General features: G+C 42.4%; 1 long non-coding RNA gene across 1 annotated transcript in view; it reads left to right on the top strand.

The window, feature by feature from the left end:
* LOC121823130 (uncharacterized) overlaps nt 1-17624 on the top strand; it is a 126865-nt gene that overhangs the window by 8570 nt on the left and 100671 nt on the right. Inside the window, exon 2 of the long non-coding RNA XR_013044983.1 lies at nt 16031-16200. This is a non-coding gene — a long non-coding RNA (uncharacterized LOC121823130). The remainder of the gene's footprint in view (nt 1-16030; nt 16201-17624) is intronic.

The following is a 17624-nucleotide window of genomic DNA, read 5'->3' on the forward strand; positions in this document are numbered from 1 at the left end:
ACATTTTTATTCAAACTACTACAGTTATTTTAATGACTTGTAGGATCCACTGTGATAAGGATCCAGGATAGTCTACCTATTTTCTGGTGGTGGACAACAGACTGTTTCAAACTTTATAGTGTTATAAATAGCACACTGAGAATTGTTTTGGTTGGTAACCTTTGTCTATTTAAAATGAAATCCTTAACATTTTAAAGAATTTATGTCCTAGTTTATTATTTTTAAAAGAACAATTACTGACACTTGCCATATTCCTTCTCCAACAGGTAATTACATGTAATATTCCTGTTAGCCAGTTTGCTCTTCCTCATTTTTCTTCTGACCTAACTCACTCTTAATGTTTCATCTCAAAGATCATTTTCTGAGGGAAGCCTTTCCAAACTCTCTTTGATTATGATTCTTTTTTAGATCTTTTGTTGTGCTATTTATTTTTTTCTTTAGCATGTATCTCTAGTTGTAATAGTCTACTTATTTGTATATTACTTGAATAATTCTGCTTCTTCCCTTAGACTAGAATACTCAAGTCATCTGGATTAAAAGGAATTATAATGTATTTTATAAATGCATATCCCCTAAGTATCACTGTGATATGTTGGGCTAAAGCTTGAGATTTAAAGGGCTGGAGAGTTGTGTCTAATTAAGCACTTCATCTTGCAGAGGACCAGGGTTTAGTTCTCAGCACCCACATGGTGGCTCACAACCCTCTATCTAGTTCCAGGATATGTAATGCCCTCCTTTGGCCCCTTTGGTAGCAGGCATACATGTGGTGCACATACATAAATGCAGGCAAAACACAAACATAGATCTAAAAACAAAAAATAACAACTTGAGATTTAAATGTAAGCAGTCAAAGGTATTTTTGTTCTAGGCATTACTCTGTGAGCTGAAAAGACTAAAAGTAAAAGTTACAAACATAATTCCAGTTTTATGAGGCTTAAAGTCTACAGAAGAGGTCAACAAACTTCCCATTAAGGACAGATAATTACTATTTTAGGTTTCTCAGGCTATATGGTCTCTCTGCTACAATCCAAAAATCATTAATAGATAAAACATAAACGTGTGTGCTTGAGCTCTAGTCGGACTTTATTTAAACAAAGATTGTGGGCTACATTTGACCCAGGACTCATCATTTATTGATCTCTGTTCTAACAGATAGAGAAACTAAAAGCAGATTATTTGAAGTAATTAAGTCAAAGGACAGGATGCTGTAAAATCCGATCACAGAATTGCCAGATCTAGTCTGGAGAGAAGAATAAAGGTGGCTGTGGGGAAAATGACTGCCTTAGTTACTGTTCTGTTGCTGTAAAGAGACACCATGACCAAGGCAATTCCAATGACACAAAGCATTTAATTGGTAGCTGGCTTACAGTTTCAGAGGTTTAGTCCATTATCATCATGAGCTGGGAGCATGGTGGCAAGCAAGGATATGGTCCTGGAAAAATAGCTGAGAGGTCTACATGCTGATCTGTAGGCAGAGAAATAAGTTGACATGGACTTTTTGAAACCTCAAATCTCACCCCAGTGACACACTTCTTCCAACAATGCCACACCTCCTAATCCTTTTAATCTTTTCTTTTTTTTTTTTTTTTTTTTTTTGTTTTTTGTTTTTTGTTTTTCGAGACAGGGTTTCTCTGTATAGCTTTGCGCCTTTCCTGGAACTCACTTGGTAGCCCAGGCTGGCCTCGAACTCACAGAGATCCGCCTGGCTCTGCCTCCCGAGTGCTGGGATTAAAGGCGTGCGCCACCAACGCCCGGCCTTTTAATCTTTTCAAATAGTGCTACTCCCTGGTGACTAAGCATTCAAATATATGAGCCTATGGGGGCCATTTGTATTCAAACCATTGCATTGACTAAGATTTGAAGAATATCTACCTCAATAATAGTAGGAAACTCAGAGAAGATCTAAAGGATAGTAAAGTGAATGTAAAAGGACTGACCAAGAAGAGTTGCTAAGAAGAACTGAAGAGGAGTTACCAGTGAGATGCAGGAGTAGCAAAAAGTTGGAAACCTGTAGATACTCTAGTCAACTCTTTGATTTGGTTTGGATTTTCATTGGTACTTGAAATGTGGAGGTTGAAAAATAGAAATCTAAGAATTATGAGACCCTCAGTTTCTGAAGGATAAATAGAATAGGGCTGAGGAGTGGGCAGAAATATAATGTAGAGAAAGAATGGTAGTCAAGGAATGAGAAGTAAAAGAGACAGGAACACATTGTAGGCACACAAGGTGCTCAATGTTTTGACAAATAAAAGGATAACAGTGTAAGATAAAGCAAAGGAGATGTGTCTTAGTTATCTTTTTATCACTGTCAAGAGATAACATGACCAAGGCAACTTATAAAAAGTACTTAATGGAAACTTACAGTTTGAGAGAGTGAGTCCATGACCATCATGGCAGGGAGCATAACAGCAGGCTGTCAGACATGACATTGGAACAGCAGCTAAGAGCTTAATCTGAATTGTGTGTGTGTGTGTGTGTGTGTGTGTGTGTGTGTGTGTGTGTGTGTGTGTGTATGTTTGCATGCATATATGTGACAGAGGCAGAGGTAGGAGAAAGAGAAAGCATACTAACTGGGAATGACTTTGGCTTTTAAAACCTCAGAGCCATCCTGTTTTAGTTAGGGTTTCTATTGCTCCGAAGAGACACCATGACCATGGCAACTCTTATAAAAGGAAAACATTTAATTGAGGTGGCAGCTTACAGTTTCAGAGTTCAGTCCATTATCATCATGGTGGGACATGGTGGTATGCATGTAGACATGATGCTGGAGCAGTAGATGAGAATTCTACATTCAGCAGGCAATGGGAAGTAAACTGAGATGTTAGGTGTAGCTTGAACCTATATGAGACCTCAAAGCCCACCTCCACAGTGACATACTTCCTCCAACCAGGCCACACCTTCTAATAGTGCCAGTAACACACCTCCAAAAAAGCCACATCTAATCTTTCCCAAAAAGTTTCACCAACTGGAATCCAAATATTCAAATGTATAAACCTATGGGGATTATTCTTATTCAAACTACCCCATTCCATTCCCCAGGCCCCATATGTTGCTAGAGTTTTCCTGCCTTGCCCACAGTCAGGACAAATCTCTGTCACCCCGCCAGTAGCACAGCCGCTCAGACCCAACCAAGTAAACACAGAGACTTATATTGCTTACAAACTGTATGGCCGTGGCAGGCTTCTTGCTAACTGTTCTTTTATCTTAAATTAACCATTTCCATAAATCTATTCCTTGCCACGTGGCTGGTGGCTTACCGGCGTCTTCACATGCTGCTGGTCATGGCGGCGGCTGCAGTCAGTCCTTCTGCCTTCCTGTCCTTTTATTTCTCCTCTCTGTTAGTCCCGCCTATCCTTCCTGCCTAGCCACAGCCGATCAGGTTTTATTTATTGATCAATCAGAACAACTTGACATACAGACCATCCCCCAGCACAGCCAAGTGCAGACCATCTCAGACACCTGCACTCAGGCCCATGGTCCTAATCATCCTTTATGCGGACCTGCTGGGTAACGCCACAAAGAACCCAAGAAGGGCTCCCACAGGACATACAGAACATCCCACAGCACCCATAGGCTTGTAGGCATATCATAATGCAAAAGGCATTTAGTCTAACTTCTAAAGTCCCCATAGTCTTTTAGTCCCAACACTCTTACAAAGTCCAGTCTCTTTTGAGACTCAAGGTAATCTTTTAATTGTAACTCCCTATAAAATTAAAAAAATCAAATTATATACTTTCAAAATAAAATGACACATAATATACATTACCATCCCAAAAGGGAGAATAATGAAATAATGATTCAAAGCAAGACAAAACCCATCAGGGCAGACTTCAAATCCTCTAACCCTCTATTGGATGTCTAAGGGCTGAGATGGCTCCATCCTTCCAGATTTGCTAACTGCAACACACTTTTCTCCCTTCAGCTGGTTCCACTCCCTGTCTGGAGCATTCCTTGGCAATATACCACAAGTCTGGCATCTCCAGCATTTTGGGGTCTCCAACACAATCAAAGTTCTAGCTTCACACAGTGGTTTCTTTGGGCCTCTAAGCAGGGACATCCTGCCACACATCTGGCCTCAGTTAACCTCATAGATAATTCCAGAACACCTTTACTCCTATATCCTTTATGACTATAAAGCCAGAACCATGTGACTTATGCTACCAAGTTCTGCTTGGGATGGAACCTAGCCACCTTCTTGAATTTCATATGCATAAGCTTTGATTTGTTGATGGCTTTCCTTTGTTGCATAAGCTTTCCTTTTTACAAGTTATGGTGAGGGCTCCACTCCCTTTATTCCATTTTACATCAGGTCTTTCTTTAAATTTCTCATCTCTTTGAGCATGAGACTTGTTAAGTTTCCTGCTGTTATATATCTCCTCAAATTGTACTTTTTGTATTTACTTTTCCTGCTTGCTGTTTTTCTTTGTAGACCTGCATATGAGTGATCTCTAATAGCCACATGACATAATCAATATCAGGTTGTCTTGAAAGTATTCCAAACTCTTCAGTTTAGCCTCAGGCAGATTTCTAGGATAAGTGCAAAAAGCAGCTACATTATTAAGGAAAATATCATAAGAATGGTCTCTAGCCCAGTGGCCAACATTATTCTCCTCTGAAACCACTTGAACTGTGCATCCATAGTCCACATTGCTCTCAGCACTGTCTTCAAAGTTTCTACTAGGATGGCCCATTAAGTCCCACTTAAAGCATTCAACTGCTTTCCTGGTCCAAAGTGCCAAATCTTCCACATTCCTCAAAAGGAACAATAACAAAACAAAACAAAAACAGCATAGTTAGAGCTGTCACAGCAATAGCCCCACTCCAGGAAACCAACTTCTGTCTTATTTACTTTTCTGTTGCTATGAAGAGACACCACGCACAAAGGCAACTTATAAAAGAAAGCATTTAATGGGGGCTTACAGTTCTGGGGGTTGAGTCTGTGACCATCATGGCAGGGAGCATGGCAGCAGGCAGACACGGCACTGGCGCCGTAGCTAAGAGCTTATATCTGATCCGCAAGCATGAGGCAGAGAGAGGAGCTAACAGGAAATGGCTTTGAAACCCCAAAGCCCATCTTCATTGACACACCTCCTCCAACAGAGCCACACCCAAACCTTTCCAAATAGTTGCACCAAATGATTCATTCAAATATATGGGGACCAAGCATTCAAATATATGAGCCTATTGGGGCCATTCTAATTCAGACAACCAGAGGAGGTTTTGAGTTGTTTGTTTACGGTGTTTTGGGAGGTATGGGAGGGTTGAGGTAGGGTCTCTCTATGTAACCCTGGTGAGCCTAGAGCTTACTGTATAGACCAGGCCGCCTCCAACTCCTAGACATCTGCCTGCTTCAGCCTCCCAAGTGCTGGGATTAAAGGCATGTTCCACCATACCCACTGGAGTTTTAATAACATGTTTGAGAGAGCTGTTGCTCAGCCTGGTTTCTGCAGTAATTTGGAAAAGGATCCAAGTGAAGTCTGGGTGATCCTAAGTCCATAGCACAGGTAAACGTGACCTTCATTCCCTTCCTCCAGGAAAACCTGACCTAGTTGCTACATTTCCCCCCTAAACATTTTAAAGAGTAAGAATAAAGTCCTTTCTGCAACAATAAAAATGTTACAAAGTTGGCACATGAACAGGAATTGTTTGTGTCTAAGGCTTAATAGATTCAGTAAAACCAGCTCAACTGTTTTCACTTATATTAAATATGCATTTTATTACGTGGTCCTAATCTTTTTGTATTGCTCTTTAAATTTTTGTGAATGCCTCAGTATTCCTCAAGTCCTGTGTTAGATGCTGTGGGTGATTCTAAAAAGAGCCGTAAGACAGCCAGGGCTCAAGCAGTGTTGTTGAGCCATGGGTTGTAAGTTTTTTGACATTGGGAATCCTACTTGATATTTCCTTTTTACTTTGTGTAGTACCAAACATTTGGCTGTTGCTGCAGGATTTTTTTTTTTCAGTATCCTCTACATTGCACCATTGGGTAAGTAGTGCCCGATCTAGCCACTTCTGTATGACTTGGGCAAAACATGCAGCTGTCCGAGCCAGTCAATGTTCTGAAGCCCTCGGAGCAGCAGTGTTCAGCTTGTTGAAGGTAGACGTTTTTGTGTAAAGGGCAGCCTGCCAGGAAATAGTGTGCAGCCTTGTTCTTTGAAGTTTATAAAGAACTGTTGTGTGCCTTTATTTCCACACCTAAAAAGAAGAAAGCGAGTGGTAGGAACTGCCCTGTAGTCTCACCAGATACTCTCATGTCAATGTATAGCAATGGAGTTGTAATTTATTTTCCTAAATTTAGGAGAGCAAGAGTTCATATTGTGGTTGTCACCAGAATTAGCAGGTAACTTTATTCCCTATTCAATTTAGCCAAGAAAACATAGCTTCAGAATGAAAACAGAAACCACAGTTCTTCGTGAGTCTGAAAAAATTAGCCTATGGATGAAGAGGAACATTACTCATTTTTTGCTAAGCTGGTGCTTGGTTCCGCATTTCTGTGTGTGTTTTACACTAAAAGTTCATAGGACCCCTCACTTAGAATATTTGTTCCCCTAAATTAAGTCTACCCAACCTCTTTCAAGGCTTAATTTATTAAAGGCTTTAGAAACTAGCCTACATATTTTCTTCACCTTTACTCCTGCACTCATCCTGAATTAACTTGCTATCCGCGTAGTTAGCCTATGTACTACTGCTGAGTAGGAAAGGTTATATCTTGTCTACCATCTACGCCTCAGACCAAGTATTCCAAAGCAGAGTGTTAGTTATAGATTCTCCCTCACACACCCCAAATTAGCAGTTCCTTACCATGCTTGTCTCCATTGATTCTTATTTTTTTTCAGCCACTCACTTCTTTTACCTTACCTTGGATCATGCCATATATCCAGTTGTAATTGCATAATGCAGACTTTACATTCTCCAGCCAGACTTGGATCTTAGCCTTCTCAGTCAGTTTCTTCCAGCACAATCAGTTTTGTTTCCTGACATTTCCTCTCCAATGTTTTTCCCCACTTGGTGTCAGACTGTCATCCTTTTCTGATTCTTCTGCTTTGAGACCTGCAGTATGTTCTCCCTCACAGCTTTCTCCTGCCTTCACTTCCTTTCTTCCCTAGCTGCCTTAAATGATGTTGCTACTCTTGCCAGAAGCCACAACTCTCTTTCCCTGTTCTGTGACTTGTGTAGCTCAACACCAAATTGAATCTGGTGCCTGCTGTGGGATGCTCTTTCTGTAGGCTGAGAATATGTGATGCTACTATTGATTAATAAAGAAGCTGCTCCATTATTCGTAATAGCCAGAACCTGGAAACAACCTAGATGCCCCTCAACTGAAGAATGGATAAAGAAAATGTGGCACATATATACAGTGGAGGACTAATCAGCAGTAAAAAATAATGATATCATGAGATTTGCAGGCAAATAGATGGAACTAGAAAATATCATCCTGAGTGAGGTAACCCAGACTCAGAAGGGCAAACATGGTATGTACTCACTCATAAGTGGATACTAGATGTAAGGCAAAGGATAACCAGACTACAACCCACAGGTCCAGAGAAGCTAGCTAACAAGGAAGACCGTAACAGGGACACATAGATAGCCCAGTGAAGGAGAAATAGATGGGATCTACATGAGCAAACTGGGAGGGGGGTGGGTAATGGAGGGCAAAGAATTGGGGATGATAACATAAGGAAGCGGGAGGGTCAAGCTGGAACAGGGACAGAGTGGGAGAGCAATGAAAGAGATACCATGATAAATGAAGACATCATGGGAATAGGAAGAAGTAGGGTGCCAGGGAAGTTCTCAGGAATCCACAAGGATGACCCCACCCTGGACTGCTGGCAGTGGTCCAGAGAGTGCCTGGACTGGTCTACTCTGGTGACCAGACTAGTGAATACCCTAACTGTCATCATAGAGCCTTCATCCAGTGACTGATGGAGGCAGATGCAGAGATCTAAGGCCAGGCACCAGGCTGAGCTCTGGGAATCTGATCAATGAGAGAGAGGAGGAATTCTGTGGGCAGGGACGTCAAGATCATGATGGGGAAACGTGCAGAAATGAGCATCCACACTAGTGGAAACCCATGAACTGTGGACTAATAGCTGTGGAGCCCCCATAGGACTAGACTAGGCCCTCTGGTTACAGGAGACAATTGTTTAGCTTTTTGAGGGGCCCCCAGGCAGGGGGATCAGGATCCATCCTTGGTGTATGGGTGGGCTTTTTGGAGCCCAGTGCCTAAGGTGTGACACCTTGTACAGACTTGGTACCGTGGGGAGGGGCCTGGAACTGCCTCAGCTGATTGTGTCAGGCTCTGCTGACTCCCCATGGGAGACCTTGACTTGGAAAATGTGGGGATGGGGTGTTAGTTGGGGGCAAGGCTGGGGGTAGGAAGAGGGAAGAGGGGGGATCAGTGGTTGGTATGTAAAGTGAATAGAAAATTTCTTAATAATAAAAAAATAAAGAAGCTGCTCTGGCCCATTGCAAGTCAGGTTATAGCCAGGAGGGAAATCCAAGAGAGAGACAGGAAGAAGAAAGGCAGAGTCAGAGGAGACGCCAACCCACTGCCCAAGGAGCAACATGCCAGCACACCAGTAATGCCACAGCCATGTGGCAAAACATAGATTAATAGAAATGGGTTAATTTAAGATGAAAGAGCTAGCAAGAAGCCTGAGCCATAAACCAGACTGTTTGTAATTAATATTAAGCCTCTGTGTGTTTATTTGTGACCAGAAAGGACAGAAACTTCCGTCTACAGGTGCCTGTACTCAGATTGCTGAGTTCACCTAGATATAAAAAAGACTGCAGTGTAGAGTACCATTTTAACACTGCAAATTTAGAATCGCAGACTTCAGTTAAATCCCTCTTTATCCATGTTGATGAGAAGAGAACACAGTACCTTATAATATAATAGGCTCAACCATCCCCACTTGTACTTGAAATATCAGCAAATTCTCCTTCATATATCCAAAGTAATTAACAGAACATTTCAGTTGTTACCTACCCTCTGACTCTGACTTAGCCTCTGTGTTTACTTTCCTCTTTTACTGTATAGTTGGGGGGGTCTAGTTCATCTGGTAGGGTACATTTCTAATATTTTTTTAAACGAATAGTTGATCAACTGAAAAAAACACATCTTAGATATTCTGGGATGAGATAATAACTAGAGAGTAATCACTCCTAAGGATAGTGACCTACCTACAGAGGCTTTTATAAATCCCAGGACTCTACCTCAGGTCTCTTGAGATATTTCATTCTTACCTTTCCCACTTTCGTAAAAACACACGCTTTCCTTAACACAGCATAGAAACAGTGCTGCTTGGGAGAGCATTGGTGGTGTCTGTATTCGTGAGTACCGATGATGTATTAACTGATAGAGTAGCATGGTAGATGAGAGTTGGGGTCCTGCGGCCCAGTTTCTCTTTGCCTGCTCTATAGCTTTGGGTAAGCTACTTTCTCCGCTTTATTTGTCTCATCTGTATAATACAAAAGTGGCAGTACTTACCTTACAGTCTTGTGGCAGTCTAATTATGGATACCAAATGAGTTAACCTTAGACTGATAAGCACTCAGTAATAGAAGCTCTTATTCACAATTAAGACACAGCTCTATTTCCTAAAAATAGTCTTATTCATTAATAACAGGAGAGCAATTTTAAAAGCTAGGAACTATTGGAATTTCAGTGATGAGATGTAAAAAGTAACATTTAGAATTGCAAAAGATCGAAGGAATTATTTAGATCATTGGCTCTTAGTCAGAAACATGCATCAGAATTGTTTACAAGGTATTGTAACAGTTACCTGAGCCTCCCTTTCACATCTCCTAAGTCAGAATGGCCATGAGCACGTCTATTATAGCCTTCCAATCAAGAACCAGCGAAGTACTTTAAGATTTTAGATTTTTATGATGAGAAAATTGAGACTCAGAGTAAATGTTCACAGAGCACTCCATAAGATTCAGTCAAGCATCCAAATCACTTACCTCCCTTTTTTTGCATAATCTCCCTCTTTTCTGTTGCTTGCCTGATATATTGAGAGAAACTAATATAGAAATTTGTCTTTCTTTCAATACCAGAAAGAATAAAAAACACTTTTATTTATTTTTATTTATGTGTGTGTGTGACTGTGCAGTGAGGATTGTGTGTGTGTGTGTGTGTGTGTGTGTGTGTATTGATGGTCCATCAGTGAACCTGGGACTTCCTGTTTTGGCTAGCCTGGCTGGTCAGGAAGCCTCCCAGGATCCACTAGTCTTAATCCTCCAGAGCTAAGGTTACAAATGTTATCAGCCATGCTTGGCTTTTGTTTCTTAAGGTGGATACTAGGGATCCAAACCCAGGTCTGCAGGCTTGTGCATTAATCACTTAGTCACTGAGCCATCTTCACAGCCCCACTAAATGCTTTTGAAAGGCACTTTATTGGACTTTTAATTAAAAATAACATTTGCTATGTAATTCATGCTTGGAACTAGTGTACATTTTTACAATATGATTTAAAGTCAATTTTGTTGTGTTTTTCATGTGGGCATCACTCTTTACCACAGTATGTCCTGCCAGCTAGTGCAGGAAACATTGTGTGGCAGAGAGAGAGAGAGAGAGAGAGAGAGAGAGAGAGAGAGAGAGAGAGACCTGCTCACTTCACCTTCAGATTGACAGGGTAACAATGTTCTACAGGTTGAAGTAGTTGTGTTGTCTTAGAGGGTTAGAGCATTCCAAAATAAGTATGCACTGCCTGTGGCTAAGTGGACCTTTTTTTTTTTTTTTAACAACTTTAAGGTTTTTTTTGGGGGGGGGTTGGTTTTTTTTTTTTTTATCTCTGTTGTATAAATTTTGTAAGCTATTTTAGAATTTTCCAAAATAGTTGCTGGAAAAAAGTTAGCAGCTGTTGGTTCTTGTGCAACTTTATTAATTGACAGACTAAAAGACTAAAAACTATGTTGAAGAGGAAGACTAAAAACCACGGTAAAGAAGAAGAAAAATAGGGGCTTTTATAGTTTACACAGTATGATATTATCTTTAAAAATTATTTTCTTAATCTATGATGTTAGCTACTTTTCTGTTGCTATAATAAAAGACCGTGATCAAAAGAAACTTAGAGAAAGGGAGTTGTTTAGCTTATAGTTCTAGAAGTGAAGAGTCTGCCGTTCCCAGTGTTCTCTTTCTGCCTCCTGCTTATGGATTAAGAGGTAAGCTCTTACTGTTCCTGCCACCATGCCTGTGCTCTGCCATTCGGACCCCAACCCTCTGAAACTATAAACCCAATTAAATCTTTTCTTTTAGCCGGGCGGCGTTGACGCACACCTTTAATCCCAGCATTTGGGAGGCAGAGGCAGGCGGATCTCTGTGAGTTCGAGGCCAGCCTGGGCTACCAAGTGAGTTCCAGGAAAAAGGCGCAAAGCTACACAGAGAAACCCTGTCTTGAAAAAAAAAAAACAAAAAAAAAAAAAAAAAAAAAAAGGTTATAATGAAACCCATTATGTATAATTAATGTTTGCTTAAAAAGAATTAGTGGCAGGTCATACATATGAAACAACGGAGAACACTGCTGGATGGCATCTTAACTAGACATTAAAAGTAAGGTGAAGGGACACTACCACCATGGCTTCTGGGCTAGTTGTCTTGCTCCTGATGTAACCTCCAACTTACTCTCCACATCATCTTCAGTCATTTCTAAGATACATACCATTTTCTCCCTTGGCTGTCTACCATAGTAGTACTCTTTTATCTTTTCTGAGCAATAAATTGCTTTCCTTTATATACAACTTGTTGGAACACTTTCAGCTTCACCTACTGAAAAATGAAAAGGGGCTCAGCGGTTAAGAGCACTGGCTGCTCTTCCAGAGGTCCTGAGTTCAATTCCCAGCAACCACATGGTGGCTCACAACCATCTAGAATGAGATCTGGTGCCCTCTTCTGGCGAGCAAGCATATATGTAGACAGAACACTATATACATAATAAATAAACTTAAAAAAATGAAAAAGTAGTTTGATTGTCGGGAAAATGTACCATTGTAAAATGAAGGTCTGGGGAAGTAGCTAAGTTGGTAGAGCGCTTGCTTAGTATACATGAAGCCCCGGGTTTGATTCCCCAGTACCATCTAAACTGGGTGTAGTTGATCATCTGTTACCCCAGGACTTGGGAGGTGATAGCAGGAAGGCCAGAGTTCGGATCATCTTTGACTGCATAGCAAGTCTGAGGTTAGTCAGGGCTACACAAGACCCTCTTTGTCAAGAAGAAGAAAACGGAGATACTGCAAAAGTAGAAATTTTCAAAAGAGTAAAAAGTAAGCTATCCATTAATACTGTTGACAGAAAACCTGTAAAAATTTTTGTTACAACAGACCATGGAAGAGTTTGCGTAGTGACTCAAGATTAGAGTTGGTGGCTTGTATAGGAGTGTCTGATGAGTTTGATCAAGAAATTCCAGTCGACTTGTTCTAACAATTATATACAGGAAGGGTTTAATGGTGAAGAAGGAAGTAGAGACAATAGGCTAGTAACAAAGCCAGGGAGGACATTAAGACGATTTCATCAAGTATCTGATATATACAAGGCACTGTGTCTGGTAGGTGCTGGGGACACAGTGGGACTCTGCTCATGTCACAAAAGTTTTCTGTCTAGTGATGGATGGCAATCTCTTCAAGGCTTCCAGATGAGTTCCTACACAACATTTTGTTACTCCATTTTTTTATCTTTGCCTGGTTACTAGGGCATTAGATTCTTATTTGCAATGGTACGTATTCACTGGAATCAAACTACTTCTTCGTTTTGTTTTTTTTTTAATTTGCCAATTGAAAGTATCCTGACAGCTTGTATAAAGGAAAGCAATTTATTGCTCAAGAAAAAGAAAAGAAAAGAAAAACAGATAGGGAAGTAGTGCTGTGCTAGACAGCCAAGGGAGAAAATGACGCCTATCTTAAAGATAACTGAAGATGATGTGGAGAGTTGGGGGTTATATCAGGAGCATGACAACTAGCCCAGAGCTGTGGTACTAGTCCACCTGATTGATTATGAGGCCTGTACTAAGACAAGATGAAAAAGAATTCTTTATGACTCCTTCCACCCTAATCCTAACAGTCACCTTTGTAACTAAGGGGTGTAGTGGGTAGCCATTCCAGCTTTGATCTGGAAGTTCCAACCCCCATTGAGGCTTTGGTAACAGTCACGCCTACAAGGCGGGGTTGAGAGAGGACACTGAAGACCCAAGGAACTGATGCGCGGGTTCTCTTGGTTCCTACACTGCCGGACTACGCCACACCTTTCCCAGACCTTGCAACCTATCCCTTCACTTGTAAGTTACCCCATAAAATAAACCTCCCTTTTAGCTATGTGGAGTGGCCGTAATAGTTTCACCAATAAAGGGGTGGCTAGCTGACTCAGATTTGGAGTTGGTTCAAATAGGAGGTCTCAAAACCATAACAAATGCTCAGTATACCTCATTAGACTTAGAAGTAGGATCTTATTGTCAAATGATCTCTTTTCTGGTTCCTTTCTTATTTGGAATATGGTTCTTCAGCTTGATTCAGTGATCTCCTTGATAAATTCTGCTTTGTATTATTTAGTCCAATTGCCAAATTGGTTCCCAAGCTCTAGTTAAAAAACAAAACAAGAGCCGGGCGGTGGTGGCACACGCCTTTAATCCCAGCACTCGGGAGGCAGAGGCAGGTGGATCTCTGTGAGTTCGAGGCCAGCCTGGGCTACCAAGTGAGTTCCAGGAACGGCGCAAAGCTACACAGAGAAACCCTGTCTCGAAAAACCAAAAAAAAAAAAAAAACCCCAAACCAGGTATAGTGGCACACACCTTTGTTGTTGTTTGTTTTTTTCGAGACAGAGTTTCTTTTAGTAGTTTTGGAGCCTGTCCTGGATCTCGCTCTGTAGGCAAAGCTGGCCTCGAACTCACAGAGATCTGCCTGGCTCAGCCTCCCGAGTGCTGGAATTAAAGGTGTGTGCTGCCGGGTGTTGGTCTACAAAGCAAGTTCCAGAACTGCCAGAGCTGCAACACAGAGAAACCCTGTCTTGAAAAACAAACAAACAAACAAACAAATCCCTACATGAAGGCCGGGTGTGGTGGCACTCAAGAGTCAAAGAGAGACACACAGATCTCTTGAGTTTGAGACAGCCCTGGTCTGTGGAGTTACTTCCAGGCCAGCCAGGGCTACATAGTAAGACTTCTGTTTCCAAATAAACCACAACAAAAGGGCTGAGTGAGTACTCGTGGCACCTGTTAGTAACCAGGTGGAGACTGTTAGATAGTTGGAAACATGGAATTCTGAGTGTGGGCCTCAGTGTGGGGGTCATTGACACGCCACCAGCATCACCTCAGAATCTGTAGGAAACTCAGTCTCAGGGACCACGCCCGGCTTACTAATTTTGACTTTTTAGGTGTGGAACTCCCGCAATTTGAATATTAACAAGCCCTCTTATAGAGAAACTGAACTAGAGCTTAAAAGGAAGATTATGGTATTGATAAAAATTGTATGAATCAGATGTATGATGTTCACTCTTGGGAGAGCGACTAAATTTCTGGAAGAATGAGAAAAGATGAGCACCGGGAGTCGGTAAGCAATCCGTGAAACAAAGAATGCTGCTGCAGCCGGCAGTGGCGGCCCACGCCTTTAGTCGAAGCACTCAAGAGGCAGAGGCAAGCGGACCTCTGTGAGTTCTAAGCCAGCCTGGTCTACAAAGCCAGTTCCAGGACAGCCAGGGCTACACAGAGAAGCCCTGTCCTGAAAAACCAGAGAGAAAGAGAGAGACACAGAGAGAGACTGGCTGGCTTACACTTTCAGAGGTTTAGTCCATTATCATCATGGCAGGACATGGCAGCGTGCAGGCAGACACGGTGCTGGAGAAGGAGCTGAGAGTTCTGCATCTTGATCTGCAGGCAGCAGGAAGTGAACTGTGCATGTGAAAGGTCTCACAGGACAGGAAGACCACAATGGACAATGGGCATAGCTTGAGCATATGAGACCTCAAAGCCTGCCCCCACAGTGACACACTTCCTCCAACAAGGCCACACCTACTCCAACAAGGCTACATAGTAAAGTTGAAACATTCAAATATATGAGTCTGTGTGGGCTGTACCTGTTCAAATCACCAGAGAGAGGGGGGAGGGAGGGAGATTTTTGTTTGTTTGTTTTGTTTTTTGTTTTTTGTTTTTGTTTTTTGTTTTTCGAGACAGGGTTTCTCTGTGTAGCTTTGCGCCTTTCCCAGAACTCACTTGGTAGCCCAGGCTGGCCTCAAACTCACAGAGATCCGCCTGCCTCTGCCTCCCGAGTGCTGGGATTAAAGGAATGCGCCACCACCGCCCGGCAAGAGGGATACAAGGGACCCACCTTTCCCTAGGTCACTAGTAGATGACAAGCACTGTAAAGGCATTATTTAAATCTATTAAGATCACACTAGTGTTGATAAGGTCTTTATGTTCATATTTTAAGCACTCCTTGTGATGCTTATTTCCCTGTAAGGATGCATTGGTGCTGGGGATGAGGAATGTGGCTCCCTCCAGCAGCTGTTGGACTCTCCCTTTCTACTCTGGCTGTCTTAAGCAAAAGGACGCCCAGTCACATAACCAAGTGGGCTACCAATATACCCGCAGCAGCTGTCGGGAACACTCCATAGACACCTTGACAAGCTACAGGAGGATGGCAGCTGGTTGTCCCTGGCTCCTGATGGTGCAGTCTCAGCCAGAGCTCTTTGAAACAGAGTGTACTGAACTTTTTGCTATCACAAGTCTCAAAGAACTGTAAGTGACCCTGCAACCATTTCCACCTTGACCAGAGCCAAAGCATTTCTGATGATGGTCTAAATATTGTTGTGACTGGTGCTAAGAGGCATGGCTATATGGCTAGTCCAGAATATATACCTTAATGACCGTGATTAATGCCAAGAGGCAACACCAAGTGATCCAGGCATCCCTTTTTGGGGCTGTATAAGCAGAGAGCTCAGGCTCACTTAGTGAGTTGCCTGAGAGACACTACTGTGCTGCCTGTCGGTGTTGCAGCATCTGGTCCAATAAAAGGCGTCTCTCAAGTGCTTTCTTTCTTTCTTTCTATAGAGTGGCCTTGCTGAGCTGGTAAAGCGAGGAACACAGCAGCAGCAGAGACAGCAGAAGGGTGGCGGTGATGGCAGAGGCAGCAGAACCCCAGTGGCAGTAACAACTCAGCCATCAGCAGGTCGTGGTGTGAATGCAGCAGAAGCAGCAGCTCCACACTGTGCAGTGCCCAGGTAAAGAAGGCGTATGGTGGGATGGGAGAGATGGCAAAAGAGACTGAAAAGGGGCAAAAGGCTCTGAGATGCTGGAGAAGAGAACCTGCAGGCCAGGTTGCTAGACAAATTCTAGAGAACTCTCGAGTCTTCAAGGCCAAGGGTCTCAGACCTTGGGCTGAGAGCTGTAACAAACACTGGCTGCACAAGGGCTAAAGGTGTCAGTACTTGTGACCTGAAAAGGACTGTAACGCTAGGGAGTACCACTTGCTGCTGCTGCTGCTGCTGCTGCTGCTGCTGCTGCTGCTGCTGCTGCTGCTGCTGCCTGCTGTTACCACTTACTGATGTCAAACACTGAGTGAAATGAAAATTGCCGGAGGCTAGAACCTGAAGGGCTTCTCCTTGCCTTCCACAATTGGTTTCTGGATATAACCAAACCTCTCAACCTGTGTGAAATATTTGGGTGGATGAGAGAGTCCCAGAGCTATAGATCTATTATTCGCACTTTTTGGTGGCAGTTGAAAGAGAATTGGTTGTTGGCTATGGTGGTTTATCTCAGCACTAGGGAGGAGAGGTAAGTTGCTGCAGGTGTAAGGCCAGCCTGAGCTTCACTTGGACAGTAAGACCCTGTCCAAGGAGAGAGATGGAGAATGGGGACAGGGAAGGAGAATTGGTGCAGATAATAGAACTAAGTGGCAAGGCAATGAAAGCAAGAACTACCACTTTCCTGTAATGCTTTGGGGGTACGTGAAAGTGACTTGAAATAATGCCAGGATAAGGCTTTGATAGATTTTTTTTTTTAAAGAAAGGATATGTGCTTTTGCTGTGTAACAAACATTCTAAAACACAGAGCCTAAGACAGTAATTACTATTATAGCTCACCTGTCTGCAGATCGGCTGCTTTCAACATAGCTGCGAACCTCCTGGTAGCTTTGCTCTAAACTAGGCTCTTCCACTTACCTATCATTCTTATCCTGGGACCAGGTGGCTTCCATGTTCTTCTCCTGGAAACAGGAAAAGTACTTAAGAAGACGAATAGACATGCATAGGCATCTTGAGATCCACACTCCAAAATAACATATTGGTACTTCTGATTCATTCTGTAGACAGAGCAGTTTATGTGGCTCAGTCCATATTGAAGGGGTGGGGATCAGAATGTCTCTCTGTAGAGGAACTGCAAAGTGATATGCCAAAAGGTGTGGGTTCATAGACAGGTGTTGAATATATAGAACAAGGAAGAGAGGAAAGTAAGGAGAAAGATGGATACCATAGATGTTAAGGTTTAGTGTCCCTACAAAGGTTCATGTGTTAAATGTTTGTTCCCCAGGCTGTCATTATTGGGAGGTGGTAGAACCTTTAAAAAGTAAGGCTTCGTCAGTGGAAGATACTTAGATCATTGGGTTCATGTTCTTGGAGGGAAATGTAGAGCCCCTCTCCTTGTTTCC

The sequence above is a fragment of the Peromyscus maniculatus genome, chromosome 16 (genome assembly GCF_049852395.1).
Source record: "Peromyscus maniculatus bairdii isolate BWxNUB_F1_BW_parent chromosome 16, HU_Pman_BW_mat_3.1, whole genome shotgun sequence".
Lineage (NCBI taxonomy): Eukaryota > Metazoa > Chordata > Mammalia > Rodentia > Cricetidae > Peromyscus > Peromyscus maniculatus.